Here is a 19,269-nt window from a genome sequence, read left to right as displayed (position 1 = left end):
ATGGCCATGGTCTCATATTGCCCTAGACTTTGTGACTGGCCTCCCACCCTCAGCAGGTAATACTGCCATCCTCACTATTGTTGATTGGTTCTCCAAGACAGCTCACTTTGTGGCATTGCCCAAATCGCCCACTGCTTTGGAGACTGCTAAGCTACTCACCCAGCATGTTTTTTGTCTGCATGGAATCCCTCAAGACATAATTTCTGAGGGAGGGCCCCAGTTCACATCCCAAGTGTGGAGGGAGTTCTGCTCCGAACTCCGGGGCCAGTTGAGTCTGTCCTCAGGTTTTCACTCCCAGACCACTGGACAAGTGGAGAGCACCAACCAAGAGCTGGAAGCAGTTGACTCCTCCAAACAGACTATGTGGAGTGACCAGCTGGCCTGGGTGGAGTACGCCCACAACACCAGCACCTCGACAGCCACCGGAGTTTCACCGTTTGAGGCGTCCTGGGCTACCAACCCCCACTTCTCTCTATTACGGAAGGTGACTTGGTGGTGCGTCCGTCCAGCATCACATGAGGCGTTGTCAACAAGCTTGGTGAGTCACTAGATCGGTGCTCCTAAGGACTGCAGACCAGAACAAATGGTTGGCCGATCGTCGGGGCAAAAGGTGTGGTTGACCACCAGGTACATTCCTTTGAGTCCAAGAAACTGGCTCCCCGGTTCATCGGGCCGTTTGTGACTCAAGCCATCATCAATCCTGTGTCTGTTCGGCTGACTCTGCCACGCAATATGAAAATTCGCACTGTGTTTCAGGTGAGACCCATGGTGTCAGGTGAGGTCCGGACCAGCCCATAGTCAATGAACTGTATATATTCTTCATATTATTCACTGTAAATAAATTCACTGTTTTTTTCTCTTGGAAGAGTCCAGCATTTGGGTTCGTTTTTCCTCACCGATTCATGACAGAAACAATCGAAGGAGATTGGGGTGTAGGTATGGGTCAACAAAACTCTGACTGCTGACTCCTTTCTGATTAAAATGTAAAAATCATAATGTTTTAAAATTAATTTCAACCATTGTATTGTAACCTGGATCTTTCCCTAAAGGTGTTTGCAGCTGAACTGGACAAGTATTTTAAGAATAACAACAACAAAAAAAAAAGTGTCACCATCAATTGTCATCTGGAGCTCTAGCTATTTTTTCTAAAAAAAAAAAAATGCCTCAAAGACTTAAAATCTCACTGACTTTGGAATGAAAACACATAAAACTCAATAAATAAGCATTTTAATGAACTGACTGCCATCATCAGTCATCCATTGTGAGTATGATTATAACGGGGGCGAGAAAAAAGTCACACCCTCAATGACTGTGAAATATTACATAAAGTAAATATTACAGGAGAGAATGTGTTGGAGAGCACAAGCACACTGAAGGGTAAACTGGTAAAGTCTGATGACATCCTGATCTTTTTTATGAGCATGTGTACTCTGGAGCTTTGTGTTCCTCTTTTATCTTTGTCTTTTTTAGTGGGTGTATTTTCTGTAAAGTCTCAGGGCGTCACCGCTGCCTTCATTCACCCTGTTGATCAACCACAAGCACAAAGAGCCAAATGAAAAGAAAGAAAGAAAGAAAGCAACCCTCTGCTTTGTCATTTGCCCTCCCAATTTGTTTTGAGGCCGCTAAGGCATGTCTTTGGTTTGCCTCAGTGAAGCTGTTAACACATAGCAGATTTTTACATGCTGCCATTAAAAGCCACACTCTTTAAAAAGGCCCGTTTTTATTTTTAGCATGTCTCAGCTGAAAAAGAAAAAAAGTGGATTTGGACAGCCTGAAACCTTTAGAGGACTGCCAGAGGTCCTCTTTTATAGCCGAGGAGCCAAATCCTGCACTGAGCAGGACAATATCCAATTTCATTAATGCCAGTTTAGTATTGGGCCCTGCAACGATGCCCACCCACCTTCCCCAGTTTTACCCCCAACCTACAAACTCTCCAGCCCTACACGGCGAGACAATGTAATTAGGAGAAAAATGCTCGCTAAAACTTAAAGCAGACGGGGAATTTTTTCATCAGCTGGCAGCGCTCCGAGCTTAGACCTAGATCCACCAGCCAACCAACCACTAAACAAAAATCCCCCAACCCTCCACCCAGGACCATCATCAGACACCCAGACCCAATCCAGTGCCGTGAAAGCAGCGTCAGTCTAACATGTGGTCAGGGGGAATGTGTGTTTGACCACAGAGTGTGTGAACTGACATATTCCTGCCTTTAACATCTGACACCAGAAGATAAACAGCTGACAGCCATCGAATAAACTTTCCACATAAATGTGTCCCCAGTGGGCCATTCGCAGTGTCTTTGTCATCGGTTTTAAAATGTGTCAAAAAGATTTTCTCTGGAGTTTTACAATTCTCATAAGGGCTGAAAATGCTAATAAATTTATATCTAAAATATATACAGCATACATACGCACTGACCTGAAACTGAAATACACTTTTGATTTTCAAGGTCTGATCATCCAACATGTCACTAGTTGCAGAGTAGCTAGGGTTGTATTTTGTTTTGTTCACATCCTAATATTTGAAAAGAAATAAAGTTTTCAAAAGATTATCATACATACACAGTGGCTGCAGTGATGGTGAACAATTCATAAAAAAAAAAATCAAAAAAAAAAATCAACAAAAATACAAAAACAAAGAGGACCCAGAGTGGATCCCAGAGGAACTCCAAACCTCTGCTTAACTAATAAATAGTATCATACATTTTTGCTGTTAGAAGATTTTCTATTTTCCTAAATGGATATAAATGTAAGAAAAAATAACAACAAAATAAAACAGATGGACCTTAAAATCCACCAGTTCATTCTTAACCCATGAAGGGTTAAGAATGGGGTAGGGTTTTATTTGGTTAGGAGGTTCATCATGTTTGAAGCTGTCTGACATTTCTCAAACTATTTAATGTATTCTGGTGCCCACAGTGATTAAAAATGTTTTAATATGTATTTTTTATGTGTATCAGTAATGAGTACTACGGAGTGTTATGGATTTAACCATTTAAGATTTAACCACAGGTCTAACTTTAACTTTTTGGAGAAAAAAAAAGAAAATGTTTTGTGTTTGTCAGTTTCGATGACGCAGTTTGCGGTCTGCTCATTGCTAAAACTTACAACAACTACCAAAGTCTAAAAGTTGATATTCTGATTACTTAGGTTAATGTACCAACACATCACTGCTAAGGAGCACACATCCTACACCATATTTCGGCTGATATATGCAGTAGTGCAAAAAACTAAAAGGTCAGAAAAAAAAATATTCTCAGGGGACTAAATTATTAAATTTGACCAAAAGTGTTGCCAGAGGCCATTAAGTTGTGTTATGGAAGTAGCACAGGGCAGTGTAGACTATCCCCTCCCTAAGGTTTTGCTTTATCATCCTCTGTGACTTTAATGGCTCCATAACTTAAAAAAGGAGAATCTGCCAAATGTGCTTTATTCAATAAGACACTAAACTCATCAGAGATTATTACCAAGCGCAGAGATCAGGGGAGATATAGCATCAGTGTCTCATAGACTTCCATGCAGTCAGACTTTGTTTTACAACCAGTGGAGTTGTGCCCTGCTGAACATTAGAGAGAAAGCAAAACTCTTCAGCAATGCCCTCACTTTCCAGATGCAGAAGGTATTTTCATTTTTTATATAAACAGTCTTGAATGAGTCTCAAAGGTAATTCAGAAGTGTTTCTGTAGTTTAACACATGAGCTGGAATGACAGCATAAATGTCCATAATCACCAATTTTCAGGACACTTCCAGAATAATGATAAATAATGCCCTAATAACACTCAGCATTAACTTTGATTCATGGAGTGATCAGATCAGATCAGGCAAATATAGCTAACACTAGTGTGTCTGTTAATATGGTGGAAGACTGTCTCACACAGAAAAATGCTGTCTTTATTGTTGGGGCTTTCTCTACTTTCTCTGTCTTTAACCTTTAACTGGTAAAGCGGCTTCAGGCAACTGTTGCTGTGATTTGGTGCTATATAAATAAAAGTGAACTGACCAAATTCAGAGGATGATTTCACAATGTACTCCAAACCTTATCTAATAGCCAATAACCAAGCTAATTAGCTTGTCTAATATAAACATACACAAAGTACATTTTTTCTGCTTTGTAACCAGACACATACACACTTGTGGGGCACAGCGTCCAAGCGCTGCATGCACTTATGGGTTAATCTCTAAAATAACTCATAAAAACAGCTGTCAAATAAATGTAATATTGTAAAAAGTACAGTACTGTCTCTGTGCTGCAGGAAAGGATTAAGCTACAATAAATGGCGCCCACCCAGCTTTGACTTTTGAAATTGCCTGTGAAAACACTATTTCAGAGGACAAATGTAATATTTATAGCAGTGTTCCTGTTTAAAAGTAAAAATTAAAATACGACACCACACTGAATCCCACGGTGTCCGGAGACAATAGGCCATTTATTGATGAGAAAACCATAAACAAGGAGTCTGTCTGTAATAATACTTTGGGCCTGGATCGCAGCAGAGAACACTTTGAGTGACTCATGGAAACAGCCTGGGAATGGATGGGAAAAATAACACACAACAAAGGGAGTAATTCACAATAGAAAATGGAGGAAAAATGCTGAGAAAACGCACAACAGATGGAGGCTGTAATCAATACTGAAGCTGACTTTCACATCTGCATCAGCCTGCAGCGAAGGGAAGCATCTTTCCATCTGAGCGGGCTGTGAATAAAACCAGAGATTGCCACTTTCACGGCGAGGCTCCTCGGGCGCTGGCGTCCGCTCATGGGAAAGGTCGGCTGCCTCTGATAAGACGATAAATGCTTTAATGCAGCAATAATGATGGTAAATAAATGTGTCTACTGTAGGTTTTTCTGCACTGTCTCAGACAGAACATTAAAGTGGAAAGTGGTCGTAATCTGCTTCTTAAGACGCCGGCTGGTTTTAATGGCGGTATGCTGGTTTAGTAGGTTTACTAGGTCGACCCACTTGGGCTATGTGCTGGTCAGCAAATCCTGGCTGCAGACTGAAGCTGGATTAGTTAGTCGGTTAAACTGGGCAACCATCAGAACCAAAGTGATCCTTATGATCCAGTCCCTCATTCCGGTGAAGAGGCAAAAGCATGTGAAGAAAATAAGCTAATGAAACAGTTTTTAGGGGATTACAGAGATTTTCCTAAAAGTCTCTGATCCATTTAACCCATGAAAAATAAACAGATTTCACACGGCTTCCTATCCGCAGGAATCAGCTGCCATATTCAAACTACCAGCAGCTGACATGAATGATCCTGTTATCTTTGTAAGACACCAGTCATCTGTTCAAAGGACCACAGCTGATTTCTTTTGCTTTCATGTGACCATTCACATCTCCATAAAGCACCACAAACCTTAAATATGTTTCCTACCATGAATCTACTTCTCTTGCAGCTTTGCAGCTTTTCAGAGTATTTTAGTATTCACAAATATATGCTTGGAAGTTTATTTTTTTACCAGCTTTGATTGAATTATTTCCAGTTCTGGAACCTCCATTGTGAGGTATTCTGTTTGTGTTTTGTGGTGAACCTTACCTGCTGGTGATGACAGATCAGCCAGAATAGTTCAACAAACCTGCTGATTTCAGGGTTTGTGGCCCAGTTACCCAAATCATCTTTCCCTCATACTGAGCAATAATAACTGATTAATAATAATATTGAGGTATAATTGATAATTGATCTAAAATCCCCCTCCCCAAATCAGTTTGTGTATCAAGCTCTAAACATGTTTATTTCTGTTGTAAAGTTTTAAGATGGGAGTCTATGGGGGCTGACTCACTGCTGGAGCCTCTGCTGGACCTCAGAGGAACTGCAGTTTTATTCGGTCCAACTGAACTCTGGAACTGGTAGCTGTCAGTGGTTTTAATTTATGTAAATGGATGTCGGTTTAATAGTGATTCCTAAATTGAATATGGGCGCAGTGTGCAAATATTTTTGCACATTTTAGGGTGAACTGTGATTTCACTGGAATAATTTGAAACCGCTGTGAAACTTTTTTAAACCCCTGGGTGTTGAAGCCGCTGGGCTGTTTGAACCATCAGTGCCCTCCAGCCTTTGCCTAATGACTTCCAACCTCAGTGTTTGGCTTCTCTAGTGTCTGGGGGACATATGGAGAATCACTGAACAAGCTTCCTTCCTCTTCTTTCCTCCATGAGACGTCCTTCAGTGCTTTCACCGCCCGTCCTCAAGACATTTTAAAACAATTTACAACCACAGAGTCACAACAAGAAAGTGCATAACTGCACTCACATATCTATAACAGTGCATACATTATGGTATTACCATTAGGACCAGAGTGGCCCTGACACAACCTTCACCACACTTCCTGCAAACAGTGCTAAAGCACGTGAAGAAAACCAGCAAACACTGCAGGTCCATAAAGATGTAAAAGCAGGATGGAATGAACAGTTCCTCCAAATAAGGCTGAGATAACCGACACCGAGTCTGAAGAAGAATCCACTCTCTCTTCTGCAAACGTGGAGAATATGCTGGAATATTCTGCTCAAAATCCAATTAGGAAGCTATGGGAGGAGTTTTCTTGCTGCCCTCCCCGATAGAATAAATCGCAGAGATCAGAATAAATCTCTGAGATCGCACTAATTCACTGTCCTAGAACTTCAGGGAAAATAAAGTTTTCTCATCCACAGTGTTTGACGTTTAGTAAAGACCCTGGATTCATGATTCCTTGTAAGCTTTTACTGTGTGTAACTGAGGTGACATAACATGCAAACAGCTTGACTCCGGGGGTGGGAACTCAGTCCTGTGTTAGGCATTTTACTGTCTGCATGGGCAGTGTACCATTTGCTTCAAACCCCCATTATTCAACAACACTAGTCAGATGCTCTACATCCCCCTTCTTTAACTTATGGCTGTATAAACAACTAACATCATCTTCAGCATAATGCATTAACAATAGATTCTTATCCATAACATTATAGCTTGAAAATTCATTATTCACTTCAAACCTGGAACTGTTTCACTGGTAAGAACATACTCAACATTTCACCTTTTCAACATCAAGTTACATGTAATTTCCATGAATAGCAAAAGCAAACTAAGAAAAAACAATATAGGCTGGTCTTAACAACAGTATTGCTTTTGCGTCTGGGAACTAACAGATGTTTACACACAGGTAGGGTAGTGGATGTCTACCTTGACAACAGCCTTTCAGCTTAATCTCATGGCACATTGCGGAGATTGATTAGGCTGACGAAGACATCTGTTCCATCTCTCTTTGACCTTTTCATCAACTGCTTTACACTACAAACAGCATGTTCAGCTAGTCCATTGGCCTGTGGGTATTCTTGGCTACTTGTCACATGGACTTGGTTCATGTGACAAGTAGCCAGAGCAAAGTCTTTGAAGGGTTGGCTAGTGAACTGGGTGGCATTGTCTGATATTACTTTGTGCGGGTAGCCATGGACTGAAAAGTGTCTTTTGAGCTTTGTAATGATGGTGTCAGGTCACGAAGCAAGTGTACCTCGAACCAACCAGAGTAGGAGTCAACTACAACCAGGTGATGTTGGCCATTCCACTCAAAGATGTCAGTGGTGACGGTTGACCAAGGTAAGTCCAGCACTGGATGTGGCTTGAGTGGCTCTTTTTGTTGATGTGGCCTGGTGCTGTTGCACACTGGATATGCAGTCATTTCCTGCTCTATATCTTCAGTTATTGTGGGCCAGAACATGATACCACGTCATGTTCTGGACGTCACAGTGCGTTTAGTAGATTCTGTGCCTGGGTGCCCTCTGTGGAGGATAGCAATATAATCCTTTTGTAAAGACTTTGGGATCAGTTGGGACAGTGCCATCTTTAATTGGTGAGTTCATCTCCATACCGGTAGTATTAACGAATCTCTGTGGACAACCGAGTTTGTCTGTAAGGCCAGCCCTTCATGATGACAGAGCTTAGTTTCTGTAGATCAGAGGCAGTATGTTCCCTCAGTTCGGTCAGCCTAGAGAAAGAGATGTATTGGATTGACATGATCTCGTAGTCTGCCCTTTCATTACTTTGCCGCTCTGCCCAAGTTGTGGGAGCACGGGACAAAATGTGGGCACAGTACATCTGCGAGCCTTTTTTGTATACTATCTGGAAGTTGCACTTTTGCAGTCTAAGCATCATGCGCTGCAATCTGGCTGGAGCTGAGTGTATAAGTTTGTTTAGCATTGTGACTAATGGCTGATGATCAATTTTGATTTGGATCTGCTTTCCATAGATGTAATCAATGAATTCGGAACATGTGAAGACAACACCAAGAAGCTCTTCCTCGATCTGCGCATAGCGCATCTCAGTCTGTCCCAGAGTACGAGAGGAGTAGGCGATTGGGACGCCTTCCTGAAGGCATGCAGCTCCAAGTCCGTACTGTGACGAACATGCATGTGATGGGTTTCTGGACGTCACAGTACGGACTTGTAGCTGAGAGTGGATGGACTGGTTAGGCTGTTTTTTTAAAGCAAATGCATCTTGAAGCCGCTTTAGCCAGTGCCACTGTATGTCTTTACATGTTAGCTCGCAAAGTGGGATTGAGAGCTCACTGAAATTGGGAATGAACTTTCCTAAATAATTAATCATCCCTAAGAAGTGTTGGGGGGCTGTGATGTTTTCTGGTGTGGGTATCTCATTAATTGCTTTGGTCTTAGCGGGATCGGGCTTTAAGCCCTTGTTTGTGACTAAATGTCCAACATAACAGACTTCTTTGAGGCGGAATTTGCACTTTAGGGGGTTAAGTCTCAGTTTGACTTCCCTCACCCGGTCAAGTACCTTTCTGAGATTATGTTCATGCTCTTTCATATCTCTTCCACCAATGATTATGTCATTGATGATGATAGCACAGGGGTATCCTGCAAAGATCTGCACCATTGCATGCTGGAACACCCCGCTGGCTGAGTTGATATGGCATTCTGCCAAATGGAGAGCTGAAAGTTGTGAGCATGGATAACATGTGGTCAAGTGTTATCTGCCAAAAGGAGGATTTCGCATACAGGACAGAAAAGGCTGTGGAGTTAGGCATTTGTGCAGCTACCTCCTCTATGGTACATATAGGGTGTTTCAGGCATTTCAGAGCTTTATTTAGATCACTTGAATCTATGCAAAGTCTGATGTCATCTGAATTTTTCTTGTGGATTGCCACTATAGACAACACCCTTTCTGTTGGCCAGTGACAGGACCGATCACACGTAGATTGACCATCTAGATTAATTCTGCTTTAACCTTGTGTTACGCCCCCCTCGAGGGCAGGAGGAGGTAACACAGTGTAACACTAATGTGTCTCTAAACGCTTAGATCAGAATGTACCTCACCCAAATTTGATGCAAAAGAGCTCACTGCTTTGGACCAGTAGGTTCGGCTACGTACAGGAGAGGCAAACCGAATGAGACTCAGGCAACCGTGAGTTTTGAAAATGCCGGCTTGTGTATTTTTACTCATTGAGAAAAAAAAAAAAGTTAATAACAAACATAAAAAAAAAACATGTCAGATAAAAGTATCCCTTTTTGCTACCAGTTTTTCCTCAATGAGAACCATGTGGTACAATCACAGTAATCACTTCAAAAAGAAAGCAAAAAAACCCTTACCTTTAGAAGTGCACCCTTCTAAATGTACAATCAGAGTTCAAGTTCAAGATAAACCAGAATTTCAATGACCAGAATCCGAATGGCAACATTCATCTGCAACTTCGTAGACTTTGTTAGCTGATTGCGACAACCATTGAGTTGGAAAACTAGATCCAACCGCCCAGACCCACTTGCCTTCCTGTCCATGGGGATGTACAGAGTCCGCGAAAAGTCCTTAAAATAAACCGTACGTAAGTCCAGGGGGATGTGTGTGAAGAAGGGGAACAGTAGGTTCAAAGTGGTGTGGTGTTTTTTCTTTTGTTGCAGCTGGCCTACCACACTCTGCCATGCAGCACAGAACAAAGTCAATTGGTCAACGGGATTGGCTCGCCATCGATTACAGGATCCGTTGCAATGCATCGAAAGGAACATAAAGGAAAAAAACCTGACCTGTCAATGACAGTGTTATAGGACATATTAAATTCCCATATAATCACAGTTCACAATTCACTATCACCTAAGATGTACCATTTGTAACGTTACCCATGTTACAAATTAAAATAAACAGTAAAACAGATAATAATCTGTGCATCGGTTTCAAATGCTTTTTTTTCCCCATAAATATAAAGTTTTCCACAAAACATTGTAAACAATTTCCCAATAAATACCAGAACATTTTGCTTACAATGAACTCATTAAAAGGGCAGATAAGCAATTAACAATTAAAACACTTTGCTCACCAATCTCAAAAAGAGAACAGCACAGGAGCACGAGATGGCACAGGAACAATGAAATGGCGCCGTCTCCAATTCCTGACCTTCCTCGACCAAACAATGTAAAAGGAACCAAACCAGTTACTCGTCTTAGCAGTAAACATGAAATAAAACAATTTTTCTTAAGCAGCGAGTGCTAACTATTATGTTTATATCACTTTTTTTTCCTATACCTTGTTTCAGTGAATCTCCATCTCTTTTTCCTCGCTAGCGTGCTCATGGAGGATTTGCGAGAGAGGAGGAAAAGCCTGTGCTCTCTCAGACGGAGATGGCAGGCGGGGCACTGCACCACGATGCAGCAGCTCATTGGCTAAGAGCAACCCACGTTTACTTCAGAACAGTTAACTTTTTCACTGCTGAACCTATGGCTTATTCACTATAAACTTAGTATAAATGCTAAGATTAATAGTCTTTTTTTTTTAATGTTTTGGTACATTTTATCCAAGCTGTACTTAAATATGGGTTACAACAAGTGTTATACGCTGAGACAAGTTTAATGGCAGCTTTCTCGCAAAAACAATGACACAAATTCATACAAAAAAATGTGGGGGAGAAAGGGACAGTTAGGTTGTGCCCAAAAAAAAAAAAAAAAAAAACCCCACCAAAAAAGACAAAACCAGAACTTAGCTGAGCTCTTACCCTAGAAAAACAAGGAGGGGAAAAAAGCCCTAATCCTTAACTCAAAACAAGCTCAAAAATTACATGGGTGGCACCAACCTACCTACTTACCCTAATGTTTCTAACAGAAAAGATTCTACGTGAGTAAGTGTATGGGGTCCCCAGACTTACCTAGTCCTCTTTACTCCCACCACAACCTTCAAACAAACGAAATGCACCAGAGGAGCTCTACACACGTGCCAAGCAATTCCAAGCAAGGAAGAGAGAGACACACCCAGCCACAGGTGAGTTTCCTTATCAGGGTGTGCACTCCTGGTTTGTCCAATCAAAGCCTCCTTCCTCTAATTAGCTGGAGATCCCCAAATTGACACTAGCCTGCAGTCTGTGTACCTGGGGAAATGGCAAGCAAAGGGAGAGGGAAAGAAAACATGCAGCCGGCAGACAAGTAACACCCTGTCTTGCATTGGTACTGGTGTTTTGCATGCAGGCTTTACTATTGGCAGGACTTCTGGGTCTTTTTTCATGGAATAGGTGACCGGAAGCTTACCAAGTTTATCTTCGAAGAGGTCAAAATACTTGAGAAGATCTGTTCTAAAAAGTTCTTTTCCTCATCTATGGCTACATGGTGGATTTCTTTGTTCAATAGGATTAAGTCTAAGCCGAGACAGTCTGGTAGGCTGAGTAGAGGTTGAACGTCTCGTTTCACTACAAAGAATTGTAGGAGGTATTTCTTGCCTGCAGAGTGGCCCGAGAGTGTAGCTGTGCCAGCTGTTCGACTTTTTTCACTTCCATATGCCACCAGTTTAGTTTTCTGTGATGGCAGGAGTTTTCCATCTTGTTTCAGTTGTGCAAAAAGGTCAGCTGGCGTGACATTACATTTAGTGCCGGTATCCACTTTGAGCACTATTGGTTTTCCATTGACATGCACAGTAGTGAATATGTCATTGAATATGACCGCAGTCACAAAGAACACTTCCTCATTGCTGCTGGGCGCTTGCATCTCAATGGGTTTAAGGATCTCTTTTTAAATCCCCTTGTTTGTGATGACTTACAGCATTTCTGGAAGTGATTTCATTTTTTGCATTTATGCCATTGCTTGCCATATGCTGGGCATTTATCTTTTTGCCTCATGGCTGCCTCCACTGTTGTTGCAATTAGTTATTGCATGTGCAGGACTCTGTTCTGATTGTGTTGCACACTGTCCATTGCCTGATTTTGTCTTGAATTTCTTTAGTTGCCTTTTCTTTATTTTGTGATGCAAACTATCCATCTTTGCTGTTGTTTGTTTTGGAGCTGCTAGAACTTTTGTATGTTGATAAGTCTGCTTGAATATTTGGCACATTTCAATTGCTTTGCTTTTGAGTTAAGTAAAGACGCTGGATTTGTGGTTTCTTGTAAGCTTTTACTGTATGTTACTTGAGGAGACATTAAATGCAAGCAGCTTGACCCCGGGGATGGGAACTGAGTCCTGTGTTAGGCATTTTACTGCGTGCATGGGCAGTGCTCTATTATTCAGCAATAGTCAGATGTTCTACACACATGATCAGAAGAGCTAAAACGCCAGACCAATCAAAAGTGCTGCACATTCACAGAGTTAGGAGCCTGCATGTTTCAAGTCAACAGCACATCTCAAAGAAGTGCACGAGATATTTTTACAAGACAACAAAACATCTGATGGTCATTTCTGCTGTATCTGCAGATGCTAACGATAGACTGTATATAGGATTAGGATGGATTAGGATTCAACTTTATTGTCATTACACATGTATAAATACAGGGTAACGAAATACAATTTGCATCTAATCAGAAGTGCAAGAGCAGTAAGTGCAATAAGAGCAGATTAAATATAGATAAGTTAAGTGAAGAGCAAATATACAGATCCCTAAAGGCAAATGTACAGATATACTGATATATACAGATAAGGGTAGAATAATGGTGGAATAGTTATGAACAGATTACGTACAAGGAGACCAAATATATAGATGAACAACAGACAAATTTACAGATGTACTGTTGTATACATACGTACAGATATACAGATGATCTGTTTAGCATACAGATGTTCTATATTGCTATACAGATGGGCAGATATACAGATGTACTGTGAACAAATATACAGATGTGCTAAATATATACAGATGTGCTACATATATACAGATGTACCAGTGTGTGTGTATAAAAGATGGATGTCTTTTAAAGCCTCAGCATCAGCTTTTTGGAAAATGGAATGTTGTTTTTTTGGAGAAATGACCATATTTGGACAAGAGAGGACTGCTAAATTATATTTTAATGCTAGCTAGCATAGTTAGCAAGCTACACAGGTACCTCACAAGGACACAGATAAAATCCTCAAATTTCACCAAAACTGGAGCTCAGCCTTCTTGGAGGGTCTGTTAGTACAGTAATCTCACAGCAGCCATATTTTTGGCCAGAGGATGTCATTAAAAATGACAACAGCACAAACATAGACCAGAGGTCCAGTTCAGGGACAGCTAGCAGCTACAGTCAAACAGGCCATGCTCCCTATTAATGCAAAGTTTAAATCTTAAGAGATCCACTCTCTTGTTGTCAAGGCACTGACTCGCTGCTAGAGCCTCTGCTGGACGCTAGACAAACTGCACTAAGCAGAAAGGGTTGTAAATCAGCCGTCCCAAACCCCTGGGCCATAGATGGTAGTCGTTTGGTACCGGTACCAGTTGAGGCTCGGGTGTCGAATTTATGGTTTTCAGGGTTTTTATCATTAACTCGGTTTCCCTGGGTCCCATGTTGTAGTTGTGTGTCTGATTTTGAAAGAAATATTTACACGTTACCTTAGCGACCAGAGAGCATTAAGGGGCAGAGAGGAGGATGTTATTCTCAATGTTGTTGACGCATTTCAGGAGGATGCCGCTAAAAAGGTTACACAATTACACAGTGAATTCACGTTTATTATTATATTTACAAAATACCACAGTTTTTGTCTTGGTCGTATCATTTTATTTTGTTGTATTTATCCGTGACACCTTAAAGGCCGGTCCGTGAAAATGTTGTCTGACATTAAACCGGACCATGGCGCAAAAAAGGTTGGGGACCGCTGCTGTAAATGTTCAAATGTCCATTTTTCATGGATGTTTCTGGAAAGTCTTCACCGTGAGCTCTGTGTAATCGTTTTTCAGTTGGTTTTGATCAAAAAGTTTTTCACTTCCACATTCAGAACTTTCCAACATAAGATCAATAATGTTGTCTAATGTCTTTACTTTAAAACAGGGATGGGCAACTCTAGGCCTCGAGGGCCGGTGTCCCGCAGGTTTTAGATATCATATCATATCATATTTAGATATGGGTTAACACACCTGAATCACATGATTAGTTCATTACCAGGCCTCTGGAGAACTTCAAGACATGTTGAGGAGGTCATTTAGCCATTCAAATCAGCTGTGTTGGTTCAAGGACACATCTAAAACCTGCAGGACACCGACCTTTGAGGCCTGGAGTTGCCCACCCCTGCTTTACTGCTTTAGAATGACAGCTTAGAATATAAAAGGATAGCTGGTGGTGTAAACACAGAAGAACTAAATGTCTAAGAGTTATTTTAATGCAGAGGCCTAGGTTTGAATCCTCTCCGGCTTTTTATTGCGTATCTTCTGCTGCTCCTTCTCCCAGCTCTCCTCACTTCTTTTTACTGTCCATTCCCAGTAAAGGCTAAAAAGCCCCCCTAAAATATATATTTATATAAAAAATTATCTTAATGCGAGTTAAGCAGATTCCAGAAAATAAAGACTTTAGTGGTTTGCTGATAATCTTTGGAGTGGGCGAAGAGTTTACGTTGTAATGTATTTGTGATTGAATTTTCCAGTTAAACATGAAATATCCTTTAAGGAGGCTACTGATGTTTCCCAGCACTGACACACTCAGCTTCCAGTTATGAGCGAGTCTCCGATCTGCCTCGTGGAGGCTGCAGGCCAGCGATCGTCAATAATCGGGTTTGTTATCCGGCCGATCTCCTGGCTGACGGAGTGAGGAGGGGAAAAGGAGGACGGTGCATCAGTAAATCCTCACTAAGCTCCTTTCTTCGAGGCATCCACTTCTGGAGAAAATCTGACACAGAGCTTCCATTACGATGCTGGCAGATGGAGCTGCCAGCGAAGAAGGAAGTGAGACCAATTATTTCCTGAGTGGGAGTCAAACTTTTCTCCACGGGGCTCAAAGCTCAGGGTAAACACCCACCTGAGCTGACCAACACCGCCTGCCATCCACCCACTGCAGGTAGACCCCCTGTGCGTGTGTGTGTGTGTGTGTGTGTGTGTGTGTGTGTGTGCGTGGTGGTGGGGGCGGGTGCTGGTGTCCATTTCTGCCCACTCATCTCCTCTCTGAGCACCGCAGGAAACCAGAACATCCTGCATCCCAAAGCCAGGTCTGCAGCGAATTACAGAGACAGCAACAAGGCGTGTCGGCGAGAGGTCATCAACAAAAATGAGTGAAGAAAGGAGAGGTAACAAGGAGGCAAGAAGAGGAAGGAGAGAAGGACGCAATGCCAGGAAGAAAGGAAAGAAAAATGTTTGATAGGAGCGAAACTAAAACAACAGAGGAAGGAAGCTGATGAGCAACTAATGACCCAGAAATACGTGAAACCAAGAGTTTATTAATGCTGACGCCTGCTGTCATTTCTCAGTGAAGGTGAAAACCGAGGCTGCACAGATAACATCAAACTGAACTTCATTATGAGACGAGTTTAAACAGCAAAGAGAGGATCTGTTAAATGTCGCTGCATGTTCTTTAACTTTGGTGGATGATGCATCTTTGCAGCTGAGGCTGTCAGGTGGACCTCACATTTAAAATATTTAAAATGCATTAAAATATCTTCAGTTCGGTCCCAGTGTCACTTTACTTCCTGTTTTATTTTGAAGATTGAAGATGGGTGTTTCTGTTTTCACTGCCTTCCTTTATTGAGGTTACCTGGTCCTGTCATGGTCCATGTGTCTGCCTGGTCGGCTTAGCGAGGCTACATTGGTTTTGTTTGTGTTTTGCCCTCCTTTTCTCTCTCTCTCTCTCGCTCTCTCTTGTCTTCACTATGCTCGGGCAGGGCTCACGGCGGTCTCCTGCCTTTAGTCCGTGCACCTGCAAGTAATCATACACCTGTGGCTTATCATCCTGTTTCCCTGGCCACTACTTAAGACAGTAGTTCAGAGTTTCTTGTCGCTGTCTTCTCTCGTGTTTTCCTGGTTTTGATATTTCCCTGTTTGTTTGTATATAGATGTCCTGGACCTGTCCTGTAACCCTCTTCCCTGGATATCTGAGTGTGAGTGTCTGGCAGTGTGGCGTGGTGTGGCGCAAGTGCGCGAAGAGTGGAGCGAACGGAGCGTGGTTTGGCGAGCAAGTGTGGAGCCCCTGAATTTATGCTTCATATTTGTGACAGACTCTTAACTAACATTAAGTTTATATTTTACACTCTGTTGTGTATTAAAAAGTCTAAATGTTAAACTTTTGTGTAAAGGTTAGGTTAGCATTAAGTTGCATTTTAGCCACATGCTAAACAAGATGCTATTTTTCAACCCAAGTCATGCAGTAGCAATGTTTCCTTCTGAGTTTGTCAGATGGGAGAAAATTGGTCATAAAGAGCATGCTGCACCAAAATCCTCCTTGTGGTTGATTGGGTAACTAGCAGATTTCTGTGACTGCCCGTAGTTTGCAAGGAAGACCAAGACTGGTCTGCAGCCATTCGCCAACCAGTCGCTAAGCAGGAGCTTCGAAAAAGGGTACACAAACGGATGTCTGCACCAAAACAACAGGACGATGTCTGTATGTATTCATGTTGTTTTTCTAGTTCTTTTTATTGTTAGTACTTTTGTGTCTTTTTTAAAGCTGCTTTTATCTCGTGTTGACACCCCTACAAATAAATAATAAAGTATCTTAATTATCTTTTATTCTAAAGCAGAAACAGACACGATTCCTGCTTTTTCGAGGGTCTTGTACTATGGTAGTGATGAAGGCACCATCGTTGTGACAAATTTAACCCAGCATGATCCAGTAATCCGCTAACTGGTCAGGAATGCGTTTTTCAGTTCACTTAACTCTAAAATGTTACGTTTTCTTTATGTGTAGGCCCGCTGCATTTAAACTGTAATCTGGTGCTCATGTGGACATGATTTAAAGCTTTTAATAATTCAGATTTCAGGCTGAGTATAAAAAATCTGTGGCTGATTAATTTATTCCAAAGACGGAGCGCTCTTGGTAAAGTTTAAGCCTTTAAACGGAGGTGCTGCAATGTTTACGTGACAAGTTATTAATCTTTAAATAGAGGAAAAGTTTCTGTCCAGTGCACCTAATTAAAATCAACATATAAAGAGCTGAAAGTGTTGTTTCAGAGCTGTTTTGACCCAAATTTAAACAGTGATCATTCATTCTCCTGCAGAGGTATTATTTCAGAGAAACCAGAAACAGTGAGTCTGTCCTGGAGTCTTTTAAGAAGGAAGTTGAGCATGAAGCCGAACGGCTGCAGGTCTCAGAAGAGGACGAAGCTTTTACTCTTCCTCTCCCCCTCTGAGAGCCTTTTTACAGGATTTTCCCTGCATGCATTGCCCTCATGAGGAGTTGCGGGGATTTCTGTGTCTTTGGCTGCCGAGGCCGCCTGTCAACGCTTCCCGTCAACAAATCCCGGTTTCCATAGAGACGCCCAAATACCAGAAAAAAGAAAAAGTTCAAGGCCAAAATGCATTTTCTTCTTCTCTCCAGTCAATTGGTATGAACAAGGGAGTTAGCTTAGAGGAGCTGATACTTTAAACATGCCATGGGGAGTTAGAGATGGAGCCCAGCGGGGATTTGGAGCTGGTTGACAGAGTGAGGCCTTCTCTGAGGAAAAGTGCCCTAAAAAAATAAAAATAATAATAATAAAAATCAACAAGTGGAAATATAAATCACTCCTGCACAGATTTTAGCGCCATCAGTTTAATCACATTGAGAATCAAACCCTGAGTGAGGAAGTCTCATAAATCCACATAACAATGACATCAGTGACATTTTTATCTATATACATACAAAAAAGTGACATTTTAAAGGATGATTCCAGAGGCTGTTGGTGCGATTCTTTTGGTGTGCACCTAAAGGTGAATGTGATATCTTATGTTGCACTCTATAAGAAACGCACCAGTGAACCAGCCCTGGTTTGTTTTTAGAGTTTTGTCTCTAAAACATCTTGTCTATTAGAAAGCATTGGCTTTAATTACATCGTGTCTTGGAGCCAGAAGTTGCCATATTTGGGCAACGGGGTGAAGGGTGGTGCAACTTTTATATCCCTTTATTTTAACTGTCATGGTAAAGAATCACTTTCAGTATAAGACTCTGATGCTGACAAACCTCCTGGAGTAACATATGAGGGCCAGGGGCTGGAGTTCATGCTGCTCCCCCTTCAGAACTTCAGATCTTAAGGATCTGAAGTTGGGGGAGCTCCACAGTGGGCAGGTCCACTTGGAGGAAAGTGTCTAATGAAGTGTGAGAGTAGCAGCACTCTATAAGAAACTCACCAGTGAACCAGCCCTGGTTTGTTTTAAGAGTTCTGTCTCTGAACGTGTTGTCTGTTAGAAAGCATCGGCTTTAATTACATCGCGCCCCCTTGAACCTTAACCCCCACCTCCCAAACAAACCCAGACTCTCTGTGCTCTCCACCCACTTTCATCCTGCTTCTTTTTCCTCCCTCAGCCCGGAGCTGAAGCTTCTGCTGCAGAGACGTTCAAAGACCGTAAAGTCGAAGCGACAGATTGAGGCCACACAGACTTCTCATTTCCCACTTTTCATAGACACGTTAGAAAGTTTATAGATGGTTGTGTTTAAATAGAAGCCAGAAGCAATCGAGTCAGCCGCTTCAGAAACTCTGAATAAATGAGCTCAGATTTACAACATTTCTTCCCGAACGACTCAGCTTCTCCACGCTGAAGATTTTCTAATGAACTCTTCCAAGGAAGTCTGTTTGTGCTTGGCAGGCTATCGCAGAGTTTACTCAGTTATTCAAAGTAATTATCACATTCGAAAGAATCAACTCTAAATTCCATAGAACAGCTTGTTTTTCTTCTCAGAAGGTTTTTTCTGTGCCACCGTTTGTTTGTACATCAGGTTGGATGGAGTTAGTTTCATTATTGATTAAACAGTAAAACAATGAAGAATACCCACAGCTGTAATTTCACCCAGCAGTCCCAAACCACCAAATGATGATTGATCTGCTGCAAGTAAACCAGAAAACCCTCAAATCTGAGAAATTCAACCATGCAGTTTTTTTTTTACTTCTCAACATTTACTCAAACTATTGAGTTCAGGTCATGGGGGCAGCAGTCTCAGAGCAGATAGGCCTAA

The sequence above is a fragment of the Oreochromis niloticus genome, linkage group LG17 (genome assembly GCF_001858045.2).
Source record: "Oreochromis niloticus isolate F11D_XX linkage group LG17, O_niloticus_UMD_NMBU, whole genome shotgun sequence".
NCBI lineage: Eukaryota > Metazoa > Chordata > Actinopteri > Cichliformes > Cichlidae > Oreochromis > Oreochromis niloticus.
The sequence above is the reverse complement of the archived record's forward strand: the minus strand, read 5'-3'. Positions refer to the sequence as shown.